At 38.3% G+C, this 20,964-nt stretch overlaps 1 long non-coding RNA gene across 4 annotated transcripts in view; it reads left to right on the forward strand.

The window, feature by feature from the left end:
- Positions 1–20,964, forward strand: part of LOC110362143 (uncharacterized) — a 295,772-nt gene that overhangs the window by 106,807 nt on the left and 168,001 nt on the right. For 3 of the 4 annotated variants that reach the window (XR_010471121.1, XR_010471120.1, XR_002419223.2), the window contains one exon: positions 1,933–2,875. The exons of the other annotated variant lie outside the window; for it this stretch is intronic. This is a non-coding gene — a long non-coding RNA (uncharacterized LOC110362143). Of the gene's footprint in view, positions 1–1,932; positions 2,876–20,964 lie in introns of those variants that run through there. 4 annotated transcript variants of the gene reach the window in all.

The following is a 20,964-nucleotide window of genomic DNA, read 5'->3' on the forward strand; positions in this document are numbered from 1 at the left end:
TCGGAAAATAGTGACAGGTCAATTGTCCTTCTTATACTGTGGATTCTTTTGCAAATTCGATTTTTTATTAGTCTGAAACAGAAGTTACGTTTATCACCAATTCCTCCCCACCCCCCCCCCAAAAAAAAAAAAAAAGTGCCACTTCTTCTAACTGTGATTTTGAATGTTAAGTCATTCATATCAGTTATTCACTGCTAACTCTAGACTTGTGGGGCAGGAAATGATCTGTGTTTTTCACAGTACTTATGTATGTGAATGAATCCTCCAGATACTGCTGGAATACAATAATGTAATGAAGTGATAATACAATGAGCTAGAGCCATCCTCAAGCCACTGAAATCTGTTTAAAGCATTTTCAAATTGCATTCAGAGGGCAGGCTCTGCAATGGATGTAGCACTGCTCTGGAAAAAGGCAATCAAGAGACCTCTCCTCAGCTTGACAAAACATCACACTTTGGAATACACTGCTTTGGAATGGGTACTTTTGCTGCTCTGATTTTTTTCTTCTATCTTCTGTATCTATTTAGCTGTTTAGGAGTCTGCATATTTGCAGGAGGGCTAGAACAATGATGTCCAGTTTCTGTCAAAATTTCTTGATCACAATACAGTAATGATTACCAAAGGCAAGAGGAGCATTGTGTGAGACATAAAATATTCATAGATTATAACCAGATCACTACTGGGTGTCAAGCCTGTCCAGACTTGACAGTTACTAAATGGCTGGGCTTGCAATTTCCATGTCACGTTCTCTGCTAATCTTTAAGGAAAATTCCATGACCTTCCTTGTGCAAATGAACTACAAAGATGACTGCTACTATGGAGTTGCAACTGCCATGTAATGAAGTTGTTCCTGAGGACATGTGACATGAAGACTTTGAGCAATACAAAAGAAAAGTTAATGGGAAATGAGAGAAAGTAAGATACTACCTGGAGCGATTTCAGATATTTTGAAGAACAGTCCTGTGAACAAATGCTCACTTGAAAGAGACCAGTCTATCAGTATGACTTAGAATTGCGTAAGACTGTAGCTCTTATGTTCTTCAGGACTTTAGAGGTGGAAACTGTAAAGGTTTCTTATTTTACCCTAGGAGAGGTCAGTTAACCAAAAAGTAACACACAATAACAAGCTTCATTTTTACCTTTATTTGCAATAAAAGCAGGGGAGGTTGCATGGGAAAAATCAGTAACAATAATATACTGTGGTGCCTACAGTCACCCATATGTCAGCTCAGCTTTCACAATGAAAATAACTTCAAAAATGCAAACTCTTAACTATCTGAAATTCACCGTGATTAAAATAGAGGACCAAGTGAAGACTTTGGCTTGACATATGTGCATTATTTTTACTGTAGCCTCCACTAACCCCAAACTAAGAACGTGTCCTAATTGTGCTAAGTGCTGAACAAAACCACAGAAAAACAGGGCACTCCGAAAAAAATTGGTTAATAGCAAGTGTCTTACAATCCTTTCCCACCATTTTCTATCGTATCAACAGTAGCTTCTGGGAGGGGCCATTTTACATAAGCTTTCTTTTATGTAAATGTCTGATATTGTGGTACAAAGCTGGATGTTGCTGCACTTTCTGTGTCTATACTAGGGCACAAAGCAGGACCAAGACTGACGTTTGTGATGTGGAACTCTGCAGCCTTGCTGGTCTGCCTCCTGAAAATGATCCCAGGCACAAACCATGTCTGGAGATTGCCTAAAGGAGGTGCCAGCCAGGCAAAGATCAAAATCATTCCAGAGATGTGCCAGCACTTTAAAATGATGCATGATGTCTTTAGCCCTGTTTCATTTACCGCTGGTGAGGTAGGGGGGTGTCTGGGGCATTTTCTTGCTCTGAGTGCACTCCTACACCATGAGGTGGGAGCATGACACACACTCGGTGGTGTTTGCTCTCCTAGACATCTTGTCTTCTTGTCCTCTCTTCAGGAATTCTGCTTGTGATGGAAAACTACTGATGGTACTTTCAGAAAGGAGTTACATCTCTGCCAGTGAAACCCTGGTATTCCAGCACTGCCAAAGAAGAATATTTAGACAATGGACACAAGAGTTTAATGATCTGGTATTGCTTGTGTTGCACATGTTGAATTATGTTTGTTGTTCCCACCTCCCAGCCCTGGAGTCAGGTTCCGTCTGCATTGCGATTTCCTACCAAGCAAGATCCATGTGCACACCGTCTGCTCCTGATATGCACACTTGAGACTCTGGGAAAGGTGACATCTAATGGAAAGGAGTCATGGTGACCTATAAGCAGATTTTATAATCTGGTCTATCAGGATATGAGGGCTGCAGGGCACATTGTAGGATCCCCATAGTAAAGACAGAGTGGTACAAGCATGGCATCCAGAGACAATGGTCCTCCAATTACCATGTGCCAGTGGTAATGTGTTAGTCTGACATTATTAATGAAAGTGTGCCAAATTAAAAGTTGAGCAGAAGCGAATGTTGCCAGTGAACCAAATTTTCGGCCTTCAGATTATTTCTGAATGTTTCTATACATTGCTAGAGGTAATCTATGTACTTGCTTAAAAAGATCTATATTTTTAAAATCTTGAACATCCTGCAGTTCCTTTATCAACAGTAACTGAAAAGATGAACCAAAACCATGCCAATATATCACTTCATTCAATCTAAGCTATCTAACCCATCTTTAAATATGCAAGCCCTAATCAGTTTAACATAGGTCCAGGCAGATTAAGGCAGTGCAGTAGTAAACATTGTTAATTGGTTTCCATGATCCATCCAGAGTATTGTGACAGAAAAGTGGGACCGTGGTTTCAAGTTACTTAAGTTCTCTCTTGGAACTATGCTTAATATTAATCAGTTTCCATCCTGCTACTCTACTAGCATAATTTAATAAATGCTGTAATAGTATTCCTATTTATATATAATTTTCTCAATATATATTTTTTTCATGTTATGAGAATATAGGATATCTAATGAGGCTTCTTAGGTGCAAAACAAGAAATGCTCCCCCCAAAAAAAATCACAAGAGGCCATAAAGTTGATTTAAAAGCACATTGTAAACTGAGTTAACGTATTTTTCCATCTTTACATAATTCCGTGGAAGGATCTAGAAACCTCTAGATAGTTCTTCTGAAATTTTTTTTCCTTTTTTGATGTTTTGCCAGAAGATCAAGAGAGGTGATCCTTCCACTCAGCCCAGGCTAGACACATACGGAGTGCTGGGTCCATTGCTGGGCTCCACAGTACAAAGGAGACAGGGACATACTAGAGTGAGACCAGTACAGGGCTGTGAACAGGAGAAAGGGATTGGAACATCTGATATATGAAGAGAGGCTGAGAGAGCTGGAACTTATCAGCCTGGAGCCAGATGCTTCTCAGTGGTGGATGAGAAATAATATGCACAAACTGAAACAAAGGAAATTCAATTTAATCGTAAGAAAAACTTCTTTTTCTATGAGGGTAGTTGAACACATTGCCCAAAGAAGTTGTGGAGTCTCCATCCTTGGAGTTATTAAAAAATGACTGGACACAGTCCTGGGCAGCCTGCTCTACATGATTCTCTTTGAGCATGGGAGTTGGACTAGACAATCGCCGAAGGTGCCTTCCACCTTCAACTGTGATTCTGTAAAACCGATCTAAGTGAAAATCTCAACAACCAAGGATGGATTTCTTCCTCCTTGTGATGCAGATGTTTTACCTCTGGAACAAAATACCATAGTTCTTGCAATTCTTATATAGTTTCTATAATCCTACTGAATTGCTTGATATTGCCAGTTTATAATCTGCCGTTTTAGGACTTCATGATAAAGACAGTACATACACATACAGAGTCTACATCTACACTAGCAAATTAATTGTGTGGTTCTCTGGCACTGAGGCAGACTGGAATGAAATGACTGGTATTCACACTGTTCAACACTCCTACCTTCCAAACAGGATGGCCCCATCCCAACTGCCTTCCGGAGTGGTCCTTGGCCAATGCTCGCTCTTGCACTGTGCCCAGGAATTGTCTGTGATGGGGCTTGTTTACCTGGGTTAGAAATGTACTGGGACAATTTTGATAACTTAACAGCATAAGTGATCAGCTGCCAGCCCTTGGCAACACTTCCCGGTGCCACATAATTTGGAAGTGTAAAGTTATCCATACAGACCTGTATTCTGTTTTTGTTTTTGTTTTTTTTTTTTTTTTTAAAGATTCTTGTATTTAATTGAAAATTAAAGGATAAAATTATATTGATTTAGTAGAAATCCCTCAAAATAAAAGCAAAAAAATGAAATCCCTGTCCTCATTTACCTGCTGTAGTTTGACAGTTTCATGGTCTGGATGATTCTTCAGGTTTACACTAGAGTCTTCTTGGAGGCTTTTTGGACATCAGGATCCTTTCCCCATGTGAGTTTTCTCCAGAATCACAGGGGTTTTTCTCTCTGAATGTCGTGAATTTGGTTGGTTCCTCAGTGAGCCCAAGCTCCCTCCTGGCTCCCACCAGGAACAACTGAATTCCCATCTCTTCTTGTCTTCTACCCAAAAACTTCCTGTGTGGGCCCTTTTTATATGTTCCTGATGGTGCCACGGAATCTTTGTTTTGCCTCTGGAAATTATGCACTCAGAGTTTTTGGTTGGTTAGTTGGTTTTTGTTTGTTTGTTTGTGTTTTTTTTGTTGTTGTTGTTTGTTTTTTTCTTGCAAATTATCTGACTTCCTGATTTAGGTATTCTCCTTTGCATACTATCTAATGAACATAGCCATTAATTATTTTCTATTGTACTCATCAGTCTGGTGGTGATTTTCTGGAGTAGTGGTTCTCAGCCTTTTTAAATCCATAGAAAATGTAACAGTTTTAAAAAGAGTCAAAAGAACTCTTTAAAAACATCTCATGGATCATCTTACGCAGTACTACAGTAACACCTCTTATTTGCAAATAAAAATCAATTAAACTGAAATAAACATCCATTCATTATTCTTATGTTCTTCAATTTATTTGTTTGTCTGGATGAAATCATATGCACATATATTTTCCCTTCCCCAAAGTCAGATGCATTATTATTCTGTGAATTACCTTCTGATGTCCTGTGGACAAACAGTGACCAAAAACTGGAAGAAAATTTTTTAGATTAGTTGGGATAAAAGTGAAGAAATCCACATGTGCTAGGAGTATTAAACTAAGTGTTATACATGAGCACACAACTGGTTGTCTAAAGATATTTTGAGTTCTAAAAGTGCAAATAAAGGTCTATGGGACAGTTTAAAAGGAAGTAAACCAGGTAAAGGTAAAAAGAGAAAGAGAGGGAGAAAGGGAAAAGGAAGGGGAAGGGAAAAGATGGGAGAGACCGTAAAAAGCAATAATTCTTTTACACAGTTCAGATAGTATCTTTAGTTAGTATGTGTGCATCTCTATGCAAATTTCATTTGCATGGGTAAATGAATATTTTAATGCAGAACTGAAAAAAAAATCAATGTATTTCAGGAAGTTTTTCAAAGATCTGATTCATCATGGTTATCAATCATAGCTTGGAATAAAATTTGCTTCCTTCAGAATCTAGGTTAAAATTTTCTTGCAAAAAAGTTTTTAATATCTGCTTGCATTAAACCCACTTTTTGATGTAAACATATTTGTCACCTCTGTGGCAATTTTGATGTTCTTGGCAAGGTATTTATATCTTAAGATGTCAATTGGTTCCCATTTGTTCTTCTTAGCTTTAAGTGAGCTCACAGGTTTCAATCTCTGTTTCTCCCACCCTTTAATTATCATCAGGCTTTTCTTCTAAAGGCACAAGGTTTGTATACACCTTTGGGATAACTAAACTTGAGGCTGAAAACGTTTAGCCTTTCCCTCAATACAGAAAACATGGAATTTGACATTTCATTCTTAAACTTGGATACTCTCGGTGGATGAACATCCTCACCTACACCCAGTCTGCTGAGAATAGGTGATTCTTGTATTTCATGGATATGAATACTGGGAAGCTGGCAGACTTTCTGAGACACAGGCTGTGGGAGATCAAAGTGTATTATATTTTAATATTCCATAGACAGGACTATGTGTTATTGCTTCAAGTATGTTCATTAACCTGGTCAGTGAGGTGAAGCTGCTGAATAACCATGGTGTGAATAACTACAGGAAGCCGGCAGATCAAAGAGCTATTCGCTGTTTGAAAAGCACTTCTCAGGAGAGAAAGGGGTGGAGAATGGGGTCAGTTCTTAGGTGGCAATCCTGTTGAGAATGGACAGTGATGGAAGAGAAGGGATCCTCTGGTGGAAGAAAAAAAGTTATGTGGGTTTTTTTTTGTGTGTGTGTGTTTTTTTTTCCTCCTAGTTTTTCTTGTAGGGTCTGGTCAGTGCTCTTCTTTATTCTGCACAAAACTCAAAACTTCTGCTGTGTCTTCAGTGACTTCAGGCCTTATATATCAGATTTATCTGCATTTTTAATATTGCTTATTGTATCAGGAAGCTTGGTGTCAACCCATTAGGTGAATAAATGCTAAAAGTGTGGTCCCCATGGGAGAATGGAGCAGTGTGGTTTTGTACAAAGACAGAGCCTCAGTCTCACCTGTCTAGGTTCACATACTCTCAGACTTGTACCTTCTTTACTTCTGTGTGTGGGTAAAAAGGTCCGAGAAAAGAAACTGTATTGAGTCAGAGAATCTGTTAGTAAACCTCCAATATAGCTGCACGAAATGATCAGCAGCTGTAACCCAATTAAATGGAGCAATTTCACAGTACACTACTGCTCACCAGAGAGTATATACCGATATTCTCCGAGTACTCAGCCAAACCATTTTGTAGCAGTGCTTGCAAACTTCTCCTTAGGAATATTTAGCACTTGGCTAGAGCTCCTCAGACACAAGGGGAAGATGGGAGGGAAGAGGAAAAGCAAAGGAACATAGTGCAATGAGAGCCAATTAGTAGGTAAATCCACTCTGTCCCTTGGACACAAAGTAATAGCTTCACAGGTGTGCACAGAGAAAGTTGCAGTTATAACATAGCTAGAAGGTTAACCATTTAAAAGGTCATCTCAAGGAACATTTAGATCAGAGTAGCCTTTCTTCTTCAGTTCAAAGCTCTTTCTGCTGGTTTATGAGTCCAAAGTGAGGAACCAAGCTATTTCTTGTTTAATGTGACCGTTTTAATAGCTAGGCCATTTCTAACTTTGCTTTTATAGATAGCATGGCTCCAGTCTCTGCTGCTCTTTTACTCACCCATATACACATGTGTCATAAAAGTAACTATTTGGCTAACAATTACTGGGATGAAGAAAAAAATAACCCCAAAATGCTCAATTACAAAGCTGAGGTTATATGTTTCCCGTCCATTCATTCGGTATTAGACATGCTAGGAAACATCTTTATTCTAACAAATTGTTTTAAAAACTATATAACTATATTCACACAAACTTCTGATTATGTGAAGGAAAGCAACAATAAAAAACCCCCACCTTTGTTATTAATATCTATGTTTATATGCTGTGATTTTTTTTCTTACACATAAGCCAGAGAATTAATTTCAGGAAGGCTCATCACGAAATTTGAAAAGCAGGACTTCTGCATTTCCCAATCGGTATTAGCGAAGACCACTAAAGCCCATGGATCTCCTGTTCACGTATCTCCTGCTGGAATCACCTATTGGCTGTCACCTTGCAAACACAGGATTCAAACAGAGGATCATACAATACTCGTGCAAATTACAAGTATCTTCACAAATGATATAGATAATATTCTCCTGTGCTTACTGTCCCTTAGCATATGCTGTCCAGGTTTGAAACTCACTGCAAAGACAAATCATTTGCCTGTGGTTGTGTTGCATGATACCGTATGTGAAGAAAAAGGCATAAGGAAAGAGTCCAGATCACTGCAGATCTCTGTTGCTTCATTCTAGTTGTCTGAGGCAGATGCAAACCAGTAGCCTCTTAAAACTTGTCAGATCCTTGATTGCATCAGTGGTGCTTCGTTGCTGCTTAATTGACACACTTTATGACATTCTGAACACCAAACACATGGACTAGGAGTTGCAGTCCTACATCTGGGGAGATGAAACACCAGCAGACAGGGCTTTCTCTCCTAAATTTTGTTTCTGTAGAGTGTCTTTGTTGTATAATCACTCTTTTCTGTAAATAAATCACATAACACTCATTTCCTAATAAACTGGTATTTACCAGCCTGAGGTTTTCCTCATTTACCACACTATGGTTTTTCTCATTTCTTTATATCCATATGGTAAAGTCCTAGCATAAATTTTATTTTATCCTTTACAGACCTCTGTTTCAGTTCATTTTAAGTGACTAATTTGCCTAAATAGCCTTCAGTTTGCCTTGGAACTTTTTCAGCTGATCATGGTAAGAAAATAAAGGAATGTATATGGCCTATTTAAATAATTGCCCCTTAACATCTCTAAAACTATGCAGAGTATTTTTCTAAGCAGCAATAATGCCCAGTACTCATTTTCTGCCTATTTTTGTCCTTTGTCCTCATTTCTGTAACTGAGCCCACTGTCATCTGGTAGAAATATTTACCAGTTGGATCTGAATTGGCCTGGTAATAGTGAGAACACATCTGGAGTCTAGACTCAGCGGCTCTATGGGCAGGGTCATATCTCTGTGCTACATCAGCCCCAGCGCCTATTTCTGTTTACATAGGTGGTGTGCGGCATCATCTGTTTCAGCTGTCAGACCCCACCAGCCCCCCGCTCCCCGCAGCTGCCAAGGGACCGGCCCCCTCCCCTTCTCCCTGACCCGCCACTGTCCCACCACTATCAGCTGGAGACGGGAAGCAGGGGACCTCTGGCATGCATGATGGGAGAGGAGGGGGAAGAAAATCCCTGGAACCTATAAACTCTAGCATTATCAGTGCATCAGAGCTATACTTAAGCTCCACAGGGTTCAGCTGAGAGGGCTACCTTTGTGGGATGCAGGAGGCTGAATCAAATATGCAAGCGACAGAATAATCTCTTGGTACATGGGGAAGTGTGCTCTAAACTCTTTAAAAACTCTTTTAATTATTTTTTTTCTTTTTTTTTTTTTTTTAATTAAAAGTGTGTACTTAAACCCCTTGGACTTCAAAACTAGAAAGTGTACTAATATGGTTTTCTGAATACTGCTGTTTACTCGAGGAAGGGAATAAAATAAGTTTAGAAATTGTATCATGATATAATATGTAATCGTAAGAGGTTGCTATGATGATAATTTTGTGTCGTAACCGCCCTAAGGCACTTGAATTTCTGTAATGTTTAAGGCAGTTTGTGTGTGTGTTTGTGTGAGTGTGTGTGTGTGTCTACGAGTCAGGATGTTTTGGGATAAAAAGCGTTATACAAGAATGCTTCATTATTGCTTCTTGAAAAATGTAAGATGGGATTTTCTTTTCATCACATCACTCTTTGCAGAATGAACCAGTTCCAAAGACTAGGAACTTATAAAGACAATGTTACATACAGAGAGGATCACGTATTAATGAGATGACCACTTCCAGGGTCTGGTAGCAAAGCTGCACAAGGGACCTCCAAGGCTTTATCACAGGGAGGTAGGTACAGATCGAGCTAATCACTCAGACTGCAGGTGAGAGGGAGGTGACACATCATATCTTCTGTGCATTCACACAGTAAGGCACTTATAACACACTCTTAACAATGAGTTATGGTATAGTACTGTTGCTCTTAAAATGATGAGCAAATATTTACAAGTACAAAATAGTGGTGTCTCTCTGTTTCATTCCACAATGTGCAAACAGATCACATTAATGCTAAGAGGAATTCTGTTCACAGAGGAAAATAACAGATCGATTTATAGAATCACACTTCTATCAGTAAACATCATCTCTTCTGTGTATACTTCAAGCTGATCAGCTTGAAGAGTGTACTAGGTGGTCTAGTGTTTTTCATTTCATCAAGAAAATGCAAAACTAAGCTTTAGCTGCTGGGCTAAATTTTGTTATCATCACTAAGAGTTGGTAATATTCTTCAATGTAATGGTACTGCGTGAAGTTAATGAGTTGAAAAGGGGCTTGCAAAGTGTTTTGGTATTGGTGATGTGGCAATAATCAGAAATAATCCTGCTTGACTCTCAGTCTTCAGAACAGTTGACAAAGCAGGCAATATTTGCATTTTTTCAAAGATAATTATTTCTTGTTAACTTTGAATAAGATTTCAAAAAGTGAAGCTTCTTGGTTCAATTCAGCATGCATTGGAGACGGTGTTAGTACATCATTTGACCTCAACTGGAGCAAAGCTTTGCTAATGTTAAGTAGTTTTGAGAATGTCTCAAAATCACTTTAAAAGTACCACTTTTCAAACTACATTTTTTACAATAAAATGATGTTGTTTTCAAAGTTGAAGGCCAAAAATTATTAAGTCTACAAAAGACTCATATATCAGGTTTGAGCTTTTATTTCAAACCCATTTGTTTGGAGACATCAACAAAACAAAGCTAGCTGGATCCTCCATAAAAGAGAAAATTTAATTCAGATCATATATCATGGCTCTTGGAACTAATATTTTCCTGTATAAAAAGGGTGAAAATTGCTCCCATTATGACACAAGAGATTAGTTTACAAAAATATAATACTCAGAAATTTCTTGAGCATGTTTTTATCATATATTATATAATCACAATGTTTCCATGAATTTCCATGATAATTCCACTTAATTGTGTTAAGTAGGCACTGAAAAAATTAAAGAAGGTAGAAGGAGAATAGTTAAAAAGGTTTTTGTTGTTGTTTCATTTGTTTGTTTTGCATTTTTTGTTGTTTGTTTGGTTTTTGTTCTGTTTTGTTGTTTTGTTTTTTTTTGTAGATGGATACATACATAACTTGACATATGATATTGTGTAGAATTAGTTCAAGGAATATGCTTCAGTTCACAAATTTACTTCTGATAAAGATCTGAAATTATTGTGAAATACTGAGAAATGTTAATTCTCTAAGATAATTTAATTCTCTAAGATAACTTTAGCACCACTGAAAAAAATTGCCAGACTAGGGGAGAAAAAAAATTGGTTGCCACCAGAACACGAAAGGAAATGTATTTGGAAATTATCTTTTAACTTAGTCATCTGTATTCATGCAGCCACTGCAGATGGTGTTAACAGCATCACAGGTAACATGTGATTAACAGTGACATTTGACCAGGAGTGCTCAGTGGATGTGGAACTATCAATCCACTAATTCTCATCTTCTATCTATTGTTTTTGCTTGTGGCAAGTATGAAATGCATTTGAGATCAAAACCAGATCTTCTACCTTTCAGTGAATCAAGACTTATTTCCTCCTTGCTTTTCTTTGAAAACACTGATTTTTGACTCTTTTCTTCACCCTTGTCCTATGATAAGAGAAACTCAGAAAAGTAAGAAACGTGCTGCACTTCTTGAACACACATTGAATGGAGGTGTTGGAAGAACATATATATATATCTGTATATCTGTATATATGTATATATGCAACATCTCTCCAAATCATCGCAGTGAGGGGAAAATACACTTTGCAAAGTGTGAAGGCAAATTTTTGGTCTGACTTGGTCAGAGTTTTTGTACTTGACACTGATAAGGGGACAAACCTGAAGTACTCACGGACCTTTGCAGTCCTCATTGCAATGTCTGTGGGCAGGTTTTTAGAAAGGTTGGCACCTAGGACGCAACTAATGCCAAAAAGCCTGGCAAGGTATTTTGGCATTAAGAAGGAAACACAGAAGTTTAGAAATCTAAGACTGAGGACCTGTTAGAACATATATACTGGATATTTTGAGTAGCAACAAAAAGTTACCTGCCTTGCAAATGCCTAGAAAAACTCTGTCTTTAAAAAAGTGAGTTAAAATTATCCTATAGGAGTAGACATGGTATGAAATTGCTAAAATCAAAAGTCTAAATCAGAAAATAGTAAGTAACATTTCCTAAGGAATCTGCACTTTGTGATGGAGCTGCTCAGTTATGAGATGGGAACCTTCATGGCCTGTCTTCAAAGACTAAGCTCAGTTAATATGACTGCAGGTCTCAAATGTTTGGAGAGCATTCAGGAGGCACAAAGTGAATTCAGAATATATTCTGAATTTCAGATGTTCTGCTGAATGCAGCTGACCTCCTTGAATAAAGTTATTCTGTGAAAGACTTTGTTCTAACCTCAGTTTCATACCCATGTGTATCTTTTCACAGGTAGTATGAGCAACATCAGGGTCAGACACACAAGGGCACAGTTAGTGGGAGGGAACTATAATTGTTTAGCTTTTGGAAGAAGAGGATTAGAATAAAAATCTGATAAAACTGAAGGCTTTGGAAAGAATAGCCATGAGCAGTCAAATTGCACAACATTTAATGGTCTCATTTGATCAAAGTCAAAAGAATCTAAAACAATTATCATGAATGGTGGGAGAGGGAAGGAGCAACTTGCTAACTTGATGGTCATGGCATAGAAGGCATGCTTATTTCTAGGCCACTATTGCAAATCTGGCTCAGCTACCAAGGGTGGAAAATAATAACTGTGTAAGAATTGTTTATTTTCAGAAATGACATGAAAAAAGCCAGAGATCTCAAGTCAGATTTCTGTGGGTAAATCCCTCTGTATTTAAACCTTCCACCACAATGGACAGCACATGGCACTTGGCACCCACTCCACACTCTAATTGGGATGCATGGACGATATTAGCATGGTAACTCCTAGAAGTGATCATTATACTCTGGGTTTTTGCAAAAGTGGAGAGAAACTTCAAGTTGAAGCACTCAAAAGGAATGAGCTTCCCAAAAGACTTCAGATTACACTGTTATTCTGGCAATTTTTACTGTGGATAAATTCATGAAATGGAGAGAGGCTTGTGAAGATAGTGGATGTGGCCATAATTTTGGCCTGCTATAGAAAGTATGGAACCAGATGTGGAAGTTAATGTAGGAAAGGAACACTGAAAGAGTATAAACAGATGGTGAATAAAATAAGACCTTTCTGTCTCATATTTATGAAGAAGTCACATGTAAGAAAATGAACTTCTAAGAACCCATTGTGAGCAATGAAATAGGAGAGTCTGAAAGAATGAGTCTGGGACTGATCCTATTAAATAAACTCCAGTGTCAAAGAGCATCGTGGGATGTATTGCTAAAGAACAATAAATCGTATCACAAAGATTTCTGCCGCCAAGATTTAGTACCTTATGTACACTGCACATACTGTTGGATCAGCTCTAGCCCGCAGACTGGCTGATAGTTCTTTAAAAACAGGATTATTTTTGGCCATCATTTCCACTAAAAAAATCACACTTTCCATCAAAAACATTTGAAATTCATTACTTTTCAATCAACCTGACACCTAACTGTGTACAGTTTTCATTTAGGTTTCCCTTTGCCATAGTAGCATTTATACTGATAAAGGGTCTTGGTCCACAGTCCTTGCTCTCTAACTAAATAAACCACCTACTGTACTTTAATTCGGATGAGAAAATATTAGTTTATTATTCATTAATAAGGGATATAGTTTTTCTACCACTTCATTATTTTTAAAAAAATTAAATTCAATGAGAATTCAAATATTGAGGGAGGCGTTGTTTTTACATTTACATGCATGTGGATGCTGCTGTATGGACTGAAATTGTACTTTTGTAACTTGAAGGCAAAAATGAACCCACAGCACAATATGCTGCCTGAAGAATAATCTTTAAAATAAACAGAAAAAATAGATCTGGACATAATTTTCTAGTTCAATTTTGAATTTCCTCAGTGACTAAATACAAAACATCCCAATTTACATAATCCACAGATTTTGCTATGTTTGTACAAAATCACAACAATTAAAAAAAAAAAAAATCTAAACCCTGCAATAGATGTAGAACACACATCAGTAATATGGGACATATGTTACAGCAATGTTGACACTTGAACTCTTAATGGAATTTTACATTTGAAATTCCATCAGTTATTCATTTTCTACTGATTGAACACAATGAGCTCCTTATGGTTTCTAGACTTCATCCACAAATGAATTAGATATGAATGTCTCTTAGACTCTTAAATATCGTACTTATACTTGAAATTTTCTTAGGTATTTAAAAAAAATCAGCAGATATGCAGAAAGCTGAGAAACTCAAAATGAGCAAGAGATTAAATCTTTTGTTTTATTTGTTTAAAGAGGGAGATGTCATACATCACAGAGGCCATACAGATATAGACGAGGAAGAGGTGGAAATGCTAAATACAGGGAAAACTCCCTGGTTTAGAAAGCATTCTTGCAACAGCAAGTAAGATTTAATATTTTGTAGTCTCTCTCTTGTACATGTAAAATCTTTTTTAATGACAGGAATTTGGATTGAAAGCTGGCTGGAGAACAACAAGGTTGTTTCTTTCAAAACTGGTCTTATTCCTTTTATGGTGAGAAGGATATATAAAATCTTAAGCGCACCTATCATTAAGTTGAATGCAATATTAACTTCAAAGTTTATCCTTGCTAGGCTAAAGAATACTTTCATAGCTATTATTTAAGTCTCATGACACTACCCACCTGTGGCAGAATGCAACCCCCCCTCTCTTCCCCTCCCTCCTTCAGTATGGAAGGAGTGGGCACATCTCCCTCTTTCTCTGCTACTTGAGGCTAACAGCTTTTGTTTGGCCCCAGAGCACCCTGGCCAGGGCCATTAGGAGAAGGGAGTGCTGAGGCACCACTGAGCCACGCCCAGCGTGGGGGATGTTTGGAGGCTTCAGGGGCACCCACAGACAGTGTGGGGGTGCAGAGAAGCTTCTAGAGTGCCTACAGTCAGATCTGATCAGCCAGTATAAAAATGGGACTCTCGTCGAGACTCCGCCCATTGCCGCGGGTCTCTCGGAGCACGAGCAAGATGCTGCTGCTGAGACCCCCCTCCCCGGGATGGGGACTCAGCTTGCCTTGCCGCCACGGGTGTGAGTAAAACTTCTCGCAGGATTGCGAGTATATTTATACTTTTGTGGACATATGCACGTATAACTTTCCGTGCACATTTGCACGTGTACTTTAAATTATTTCCTCGCACAATCGCGAGTGTATTTTCCTTCCGTGCACACTTGCACGCGTAACTTTCCGTGCCCAATACGAGCACGTGTATAAATTATTTCCTCGCACAATCGCGAGTGGCTGCCGAGAGCCCCTCGCACAATCGCGAGTGTATTTTCCTCCTGTGCTTCCACGTAAGCACGTGTAGGATTCCGTGCACACTTGCACGTGTAAGTAAATTAACTCTCACAGGATTTCAGGTGTATTATAAATTTACCCTCGCGGAATCGCGAGTGTACACTTCCTGTACTCAATACGAGTGCGTGTATCTCTTTAAAATAATCCTGCACCATTTTTAGGCAAGTGTGTATTCCTCCAGGACTCAGGGACGACTCCGGCATTGTTTTGGATGAAGCCACGTGCATGCACTCTGTGGACCGCCTGTTGTATTAGTTGCTGCCTCAATAATTTTCCTCAACTGATATCCGAACCTTTATTTAAGTCACTTTTGGAGTGCTAGAACCCTGTTTCTCACCAGTTTAATAAAAGTTGTTTTTGGACCTTGTTGTCCCTTAAATTAACCTACGGGGTGCCTCCGTGACACCACCCTAAAAGTTAACTTGCTTCCAAGAAGATAGGGGTTAAAATCCTAGCCCCTAAAGTCAGTAACATTTTGTTAGTGACAGAAACTGGCTTCAGCTGTCTCAGGGAAAAGACCTGGAGGATAATGGTCTGGATGAAAATGACTTCAGAGGACTTCCTAACTCTTGGGTCTGGCATGTGTCAAGCTCATATCCCCACTGTGTGTTGGAAGGAGCCCCAAGGAAGGATCATGTCACACAGAGAATCACAGAATGGCTGAGGTTGGAAAGGACCTCTGCAGGGCATCTGGTCATCTGGTCCTAGAGCAGGTTGCCCAGGGCCATGTCCAGACAGCTTTTGAACATCTATAGAGATGGAGTTTCCACATTTCTGGACAACCCGTTCCAGTGCTCAGTCACCCTCACAATACAAAAACGTTTCCTTCTGTTCAGATGGCAACCTTTGTGTTTCAATTTGTGCCTGTTTTCTCTTGTCATTGTATTCAGAGACTGTATGCTGAAACTTTTTAAAAAGTAGCTGAAAAATAGGGCAGAGAGGTCTGACCAGAACAGGCAGGTAGGGTTACAAAGCAAACCTTGGTAAGCATGGCCATACAGCATAGAGAGCCATGTCCATATTTGTGGTGGGAGTCTTGCTCATCCTGATCCACCACAGTAAAGCCTAAACTTCTGTTAACATACATACAGAGCCTCTGCAAATGCACACAGGATGGCAGTGCTTTCATGGTACTGTGCATACACTGTTCACCCGATATTCCTGTGTCTTCTCAATGACTTGTATCTTCACTGTGAGGCACCAACACGGGCTTGGCTGGGCAGCAACTTTTCAGAAAAAGAGCATCTTGTCCAAAAAACACTTCCTCCTTTCTCTTCCCATTCCTCTTTTCCCCATGCTGTCTATAGGGCATTTAACTTTAAATAATGGCTAATACTCTAAACTATATACCTCAGATTTCCAAATAGTCATGCACTTTTGAGTGTTCTTAAATGTTTGGTTAACCTTTTTCCCATTCTTCTAGTTTTCACAAGTTTCTGCACTTCTGGTTTCTGTCTGAGACTAGAAACCTAAGTACCAAAATACCACAACAAAGATGGTGCTCAAGATATTTCAAGCATGATTTAGAGCAGGAAGAATTTAGATTCTTTTGAGATTTCCAGTTAAATTTTAAAACACAAGAACATTCAGGAAAGCATCCAAGCTGAATGGTGCTCTTCTGAACTGAACCAAAACATTAAAACTTTAGAATTTACCCCCTTAAAGACAATAAGGATATCTGTTTATGGGACAATTATGTATTGGTATAATGTAATCAATAGAATTTCATTATAGTAAATGTTGACGTAGACTAGTTCAATTGCATAATTTCTAAGCATTGCTTGTGTGAAGCACACTTTATGGTGACTTACAGAAACAATAGACTGCCTACTGAAACCTTTTAAGAAGTATATTTATGAGAATTCTGGAAAAAGAGTTGACATATGTATACACAAACATATATAAATAGATTGGGCCGTTAAAACAGAGTTCAGCATTTGTGCTGTCACAAGATTACACTGTTTTGGATCATTACTATATAACTTTTCAAGGAAAGGGAATGATCATAAACATTGGCTGTTTATCATACTATGGTATTTGTCTCCCTTACAGCATTTGCATGATTTCCTAAGCAAATAATAGTAAGAATTGCAAAAAGTACAGTGTGATAAATGCAAGTACTTTCTTTAAATACTCAGTTGAAAACGACCTGTATGGCTCAGCGTGTTTATGCAGCTCCAGATCTCACTCACATCAAGTTCCTTTAACTCATACTGTAGTATTTTGATTTGGAAGGATTAGTGTTTGTCTTTCAGGGAGCAGCTGAAGTCAGGCATATCTTGGCTAAACAGGTGTTTTGGCAAATACACACAAAAATATTATTTTTTGAACCAAGATAGTTCCCTTGACAGAAAAAGTGTATCTGAAGGAGAAAGGGAGTATTCGGTGATTGTGTAACAAGGCCCAAAAAACTCATGTGTCCAAACAGATCATAAGGCAGCTGAAGTTTGTTTAAAATATTTTGCCTTTACCTTCACATGGAATCCAACATCTAATACTGAAACAGAAAATCTGCCATTGCCACATGGAATGCTAAATGGTAAAGAATTAATAAACACATGCGGATTCTGTTGGCAGTGTAGAAGAGTTCTCTAATTTTTTAATGTAAGAATGATAAATACAAAATTCACATAGCAAAGCTTCAGAATTGTCAGAATATTAAAACAATAATGAGACACTGAGAACTTACTCTAGATGACAGAGAAGCTAAGGAAAAACAATCTCCATTGTGATGTCTATGCAGCTCATTTATTTACCTTGAAAGCATGCCAGATCTCTGAGAACAGGTTGTAAGTTAACTGGCTCAAAAAATTTTGGCTACTGAGCTGCTAAATCTCACATATCTAAGAGATTAAGTTATAAAATTAAATAACTGATCTCTGAAGATCAATGGGCTGCCTTGAAGTGCAAAATAATTGTTTAAAACTTTGCAGGCCTATACATAACTTCCTCAAAACACAAGAACAGTCCAACCTGATGTAGAATAGGAAACCAGCTTGACTGAATGGGGAACTTAAACTGAACTCAAAAGCAGAAATTAAGAGGTGGAAAGTGAAAGCAGGGACAGGGAACCAAGGAAGGATACAGCATCATCCAAGCACTCTGGGACAGAGTTAGGGAAGTTAGACTTTGGCTTGAGTGGAAACTGGTGAAGAATGCAAAGGTCAATGTGAAGGGCTTCTCCAGGGCTTCATATCAGTGAAGGAAACACCAGGGCAAACGTAGAACTGCTAGGGAAGAGTGCAGACAACCTTATGCAAAGGGCAGAGAAATGGCTGAGGTACTCACAGCTTTTACAGAAAAGGTCGTTCCTCAGGCTTCTCATGTCTGCATGCCAAATAAAATGTGTGGTGGAGAGAAGCACAGTGAAGCATGGAAGAGGATCACTTTAGGAACTACTTAGGTGAGCTGAAGTCCACAAGACCTCACAAGATGCATTTAAGCATGTCGAGGGAGCTGGCTAATGTTACTTTGCATTTGATACCAGGGTTGATAAAGTCTTCATACAGACAGCATGTCTGAGAGCAACACCAGGTAAGGGGAGTGACACTAATAAACTGGAGGGCAGGGCTGCCATGCAGTGGGACCTCAACAGGCTCAAAGAACAAGAACCTCATGAACTTCAACAGAAGCAAGTGTGAAGTTCTGCATCTGGAAAAAACCCTAATCCTGTGCACCAGTACAAACCGGAGACTGACTGTCTGTTCAACAGATCTACAAAAACATACCTGTGAGTCCTTGTGGTCGCCAGATTAAACTGGTTCAGTTGTGTGCCCTTGCTAAATACAGCCTGAGCAGTATTAGCAATAACTCAGTAATCTATTACTAGCACTGATGTAAGAATATTGTGATTACTTAAAATTGTATTGTGACTGTTTACTTCAAAACTTTTGGGGACATTCTTTGATTCTTTGAAAATATATTTACTTATTGTATCAGATCATGTATTCACTCATAACAATCTGCATGCGGTTCAGAAAACAGATTAATTAAGGAGTTTTAATATGTTCTCATCAGTGATGATCCTGCTTCAGGTTGGCACCCTGATTAAATCTGAAAGCGTTGGATGAAGCATCCATTTGTGCTCCTGAAAAATGGTTTCATCTTCTGCCCCTCTGTATAGAACAGCCTATGTAAGGGAAGGGGCTTCTAGAGCCCTCCAAGTATATCAGCTGCACATCATCTGCTGGAAGAAAGAAGATGTGGATTATCTTAAGTCCTTTCCAAGAAAATCCATATTAATAAAATTATTGATATTTCTGTTTTCTTCCAAGGATCCCATTCTCACAAAGCAGAATCAAAGATGAATACTTTCAATACCTGAAGAGGCTTAACTTACAATGTGCTAAGGACAAAGGAGAGATCGTACATTTCTTTCTCAATAAAAAAAAAAAAAAAAAAATCACTCCAAAAAGTACTGACAGAATCAATATTTTTCAAAAGGTTTTCTTTCATTCAGAAACTTATACAAATTTCTGTGCACAATTTCAAAAATTGCACAAAAATTAGAATGGTAATAATTTATATGAAAGTATAATATACAAGACATACAATGCATTGAAAATGAGCCACAAGACCTAATAGCCTAACTCTGGTCTGTTTTTATTCCTCAAATTCTTTCAAAATTATTGAGACATCACGACCAGTAGTACTGGACAAAATGCCTACCTACTGCCATACCTTTTTCTAAAGAAGATTTAATTACTAGCAAAATGAAAAATGAAAACTGCTCTGCATGAAAGCCACAAGTATTAGATTTTTGAAAAGCAAAGGGATTTTAAAACAGGAAAATAACTGAAAATGTTGAAGCTATGGCAGGTATTCTTGTGCTGAAGTTAGGCACTGGTTTAAGCTTTTTGCTGGCTTTATCCTACTGAAAGCTATTATTCAGTTATATATTCAAGGAATCTGAAAGCAGAGTTGAAAATTTCTCCTTTACATTGCTAATCATAAGAAATTGACTAAGACTGCCTACTCCTGAACAGATGTTAATTGGCTGTTCTTTTCATAAAAGTCAAACTTGACCAAATACCAAATGTCCAAATCCAGCTGAAAGGCAAAAGAAACAGAAATGTTATGACAGACGTAGAAAACTTCTGTCCAGGCTGGTAGCCAGGCCACCTGAGACCAAACAAGAACAGCTGGAAGCCAGCAAAAATCATTACTGCCTCACTAGAGCCACAGCGAGGTATTGTAGAAATGGAGAATGAATGGTACTGAAGGAATCAGTGAGATATACTTGAATTACTAGAGAAATCTCAGATAGCTCTTTAAAGTGGAGGAAACGTTGAAAATGAGGCAAGAATAAGGCACATTATATGCTTTTCAGAAGAATCATTATAAACACCAGAAGTATTGAAATGACCAGTACAAATTGCTTCTATCTGAGACTACCTAACCTTTTCATTTCCGAGTCATGAGTATCCTAACAAGTTATGCAGTTAATTTAAATTACACCTTGCTGGCAAAATGTTATCCTCTCAGAAACATACTGATCTCTTAGATTAATTGATGCTATCTAAAATCATTTAAGCTATCAAAATGGAATGGAAAGGGTTACATTTTAATATTGTTGTTAGCTACGGTACTACTGGTGCTACCAAGATTTTGATAATAGCAATGTGGGCTGAACATTTTTCAGAACACAGCAAAGTGACTGTGCAATTAATGAAGGGAATTCCTCCATTTTTACTTTTAAAAATGCTGGAAGTGAAAATTCTTGACCATTACTCTTATAGACTGGGGTCAGATTCTGCCTAATGCAACTTAAAAGACCATAAAGATATGGTTAATTTCACTGAATGTTGGACATCCACTTCTGCATTCGAAGGCTGACACCAGACTTGCCTTCTAGTGAAAGGAAAACACAGGATAATTTAT

Source organism: Columba livia, chromosome 3 (assembly GCF_036013475.1).
Source record: "Columba livia isolate bColLiv1 breed racing homer chromosome 3, bColLiv1.pat.W.v2, whole genome shotgun sequence".
Lineage (NCBI taxonomy): Eukaryota > Metazoa > Chordata > Aves > Columbiformes > Columbidae > Columba > Columba livia.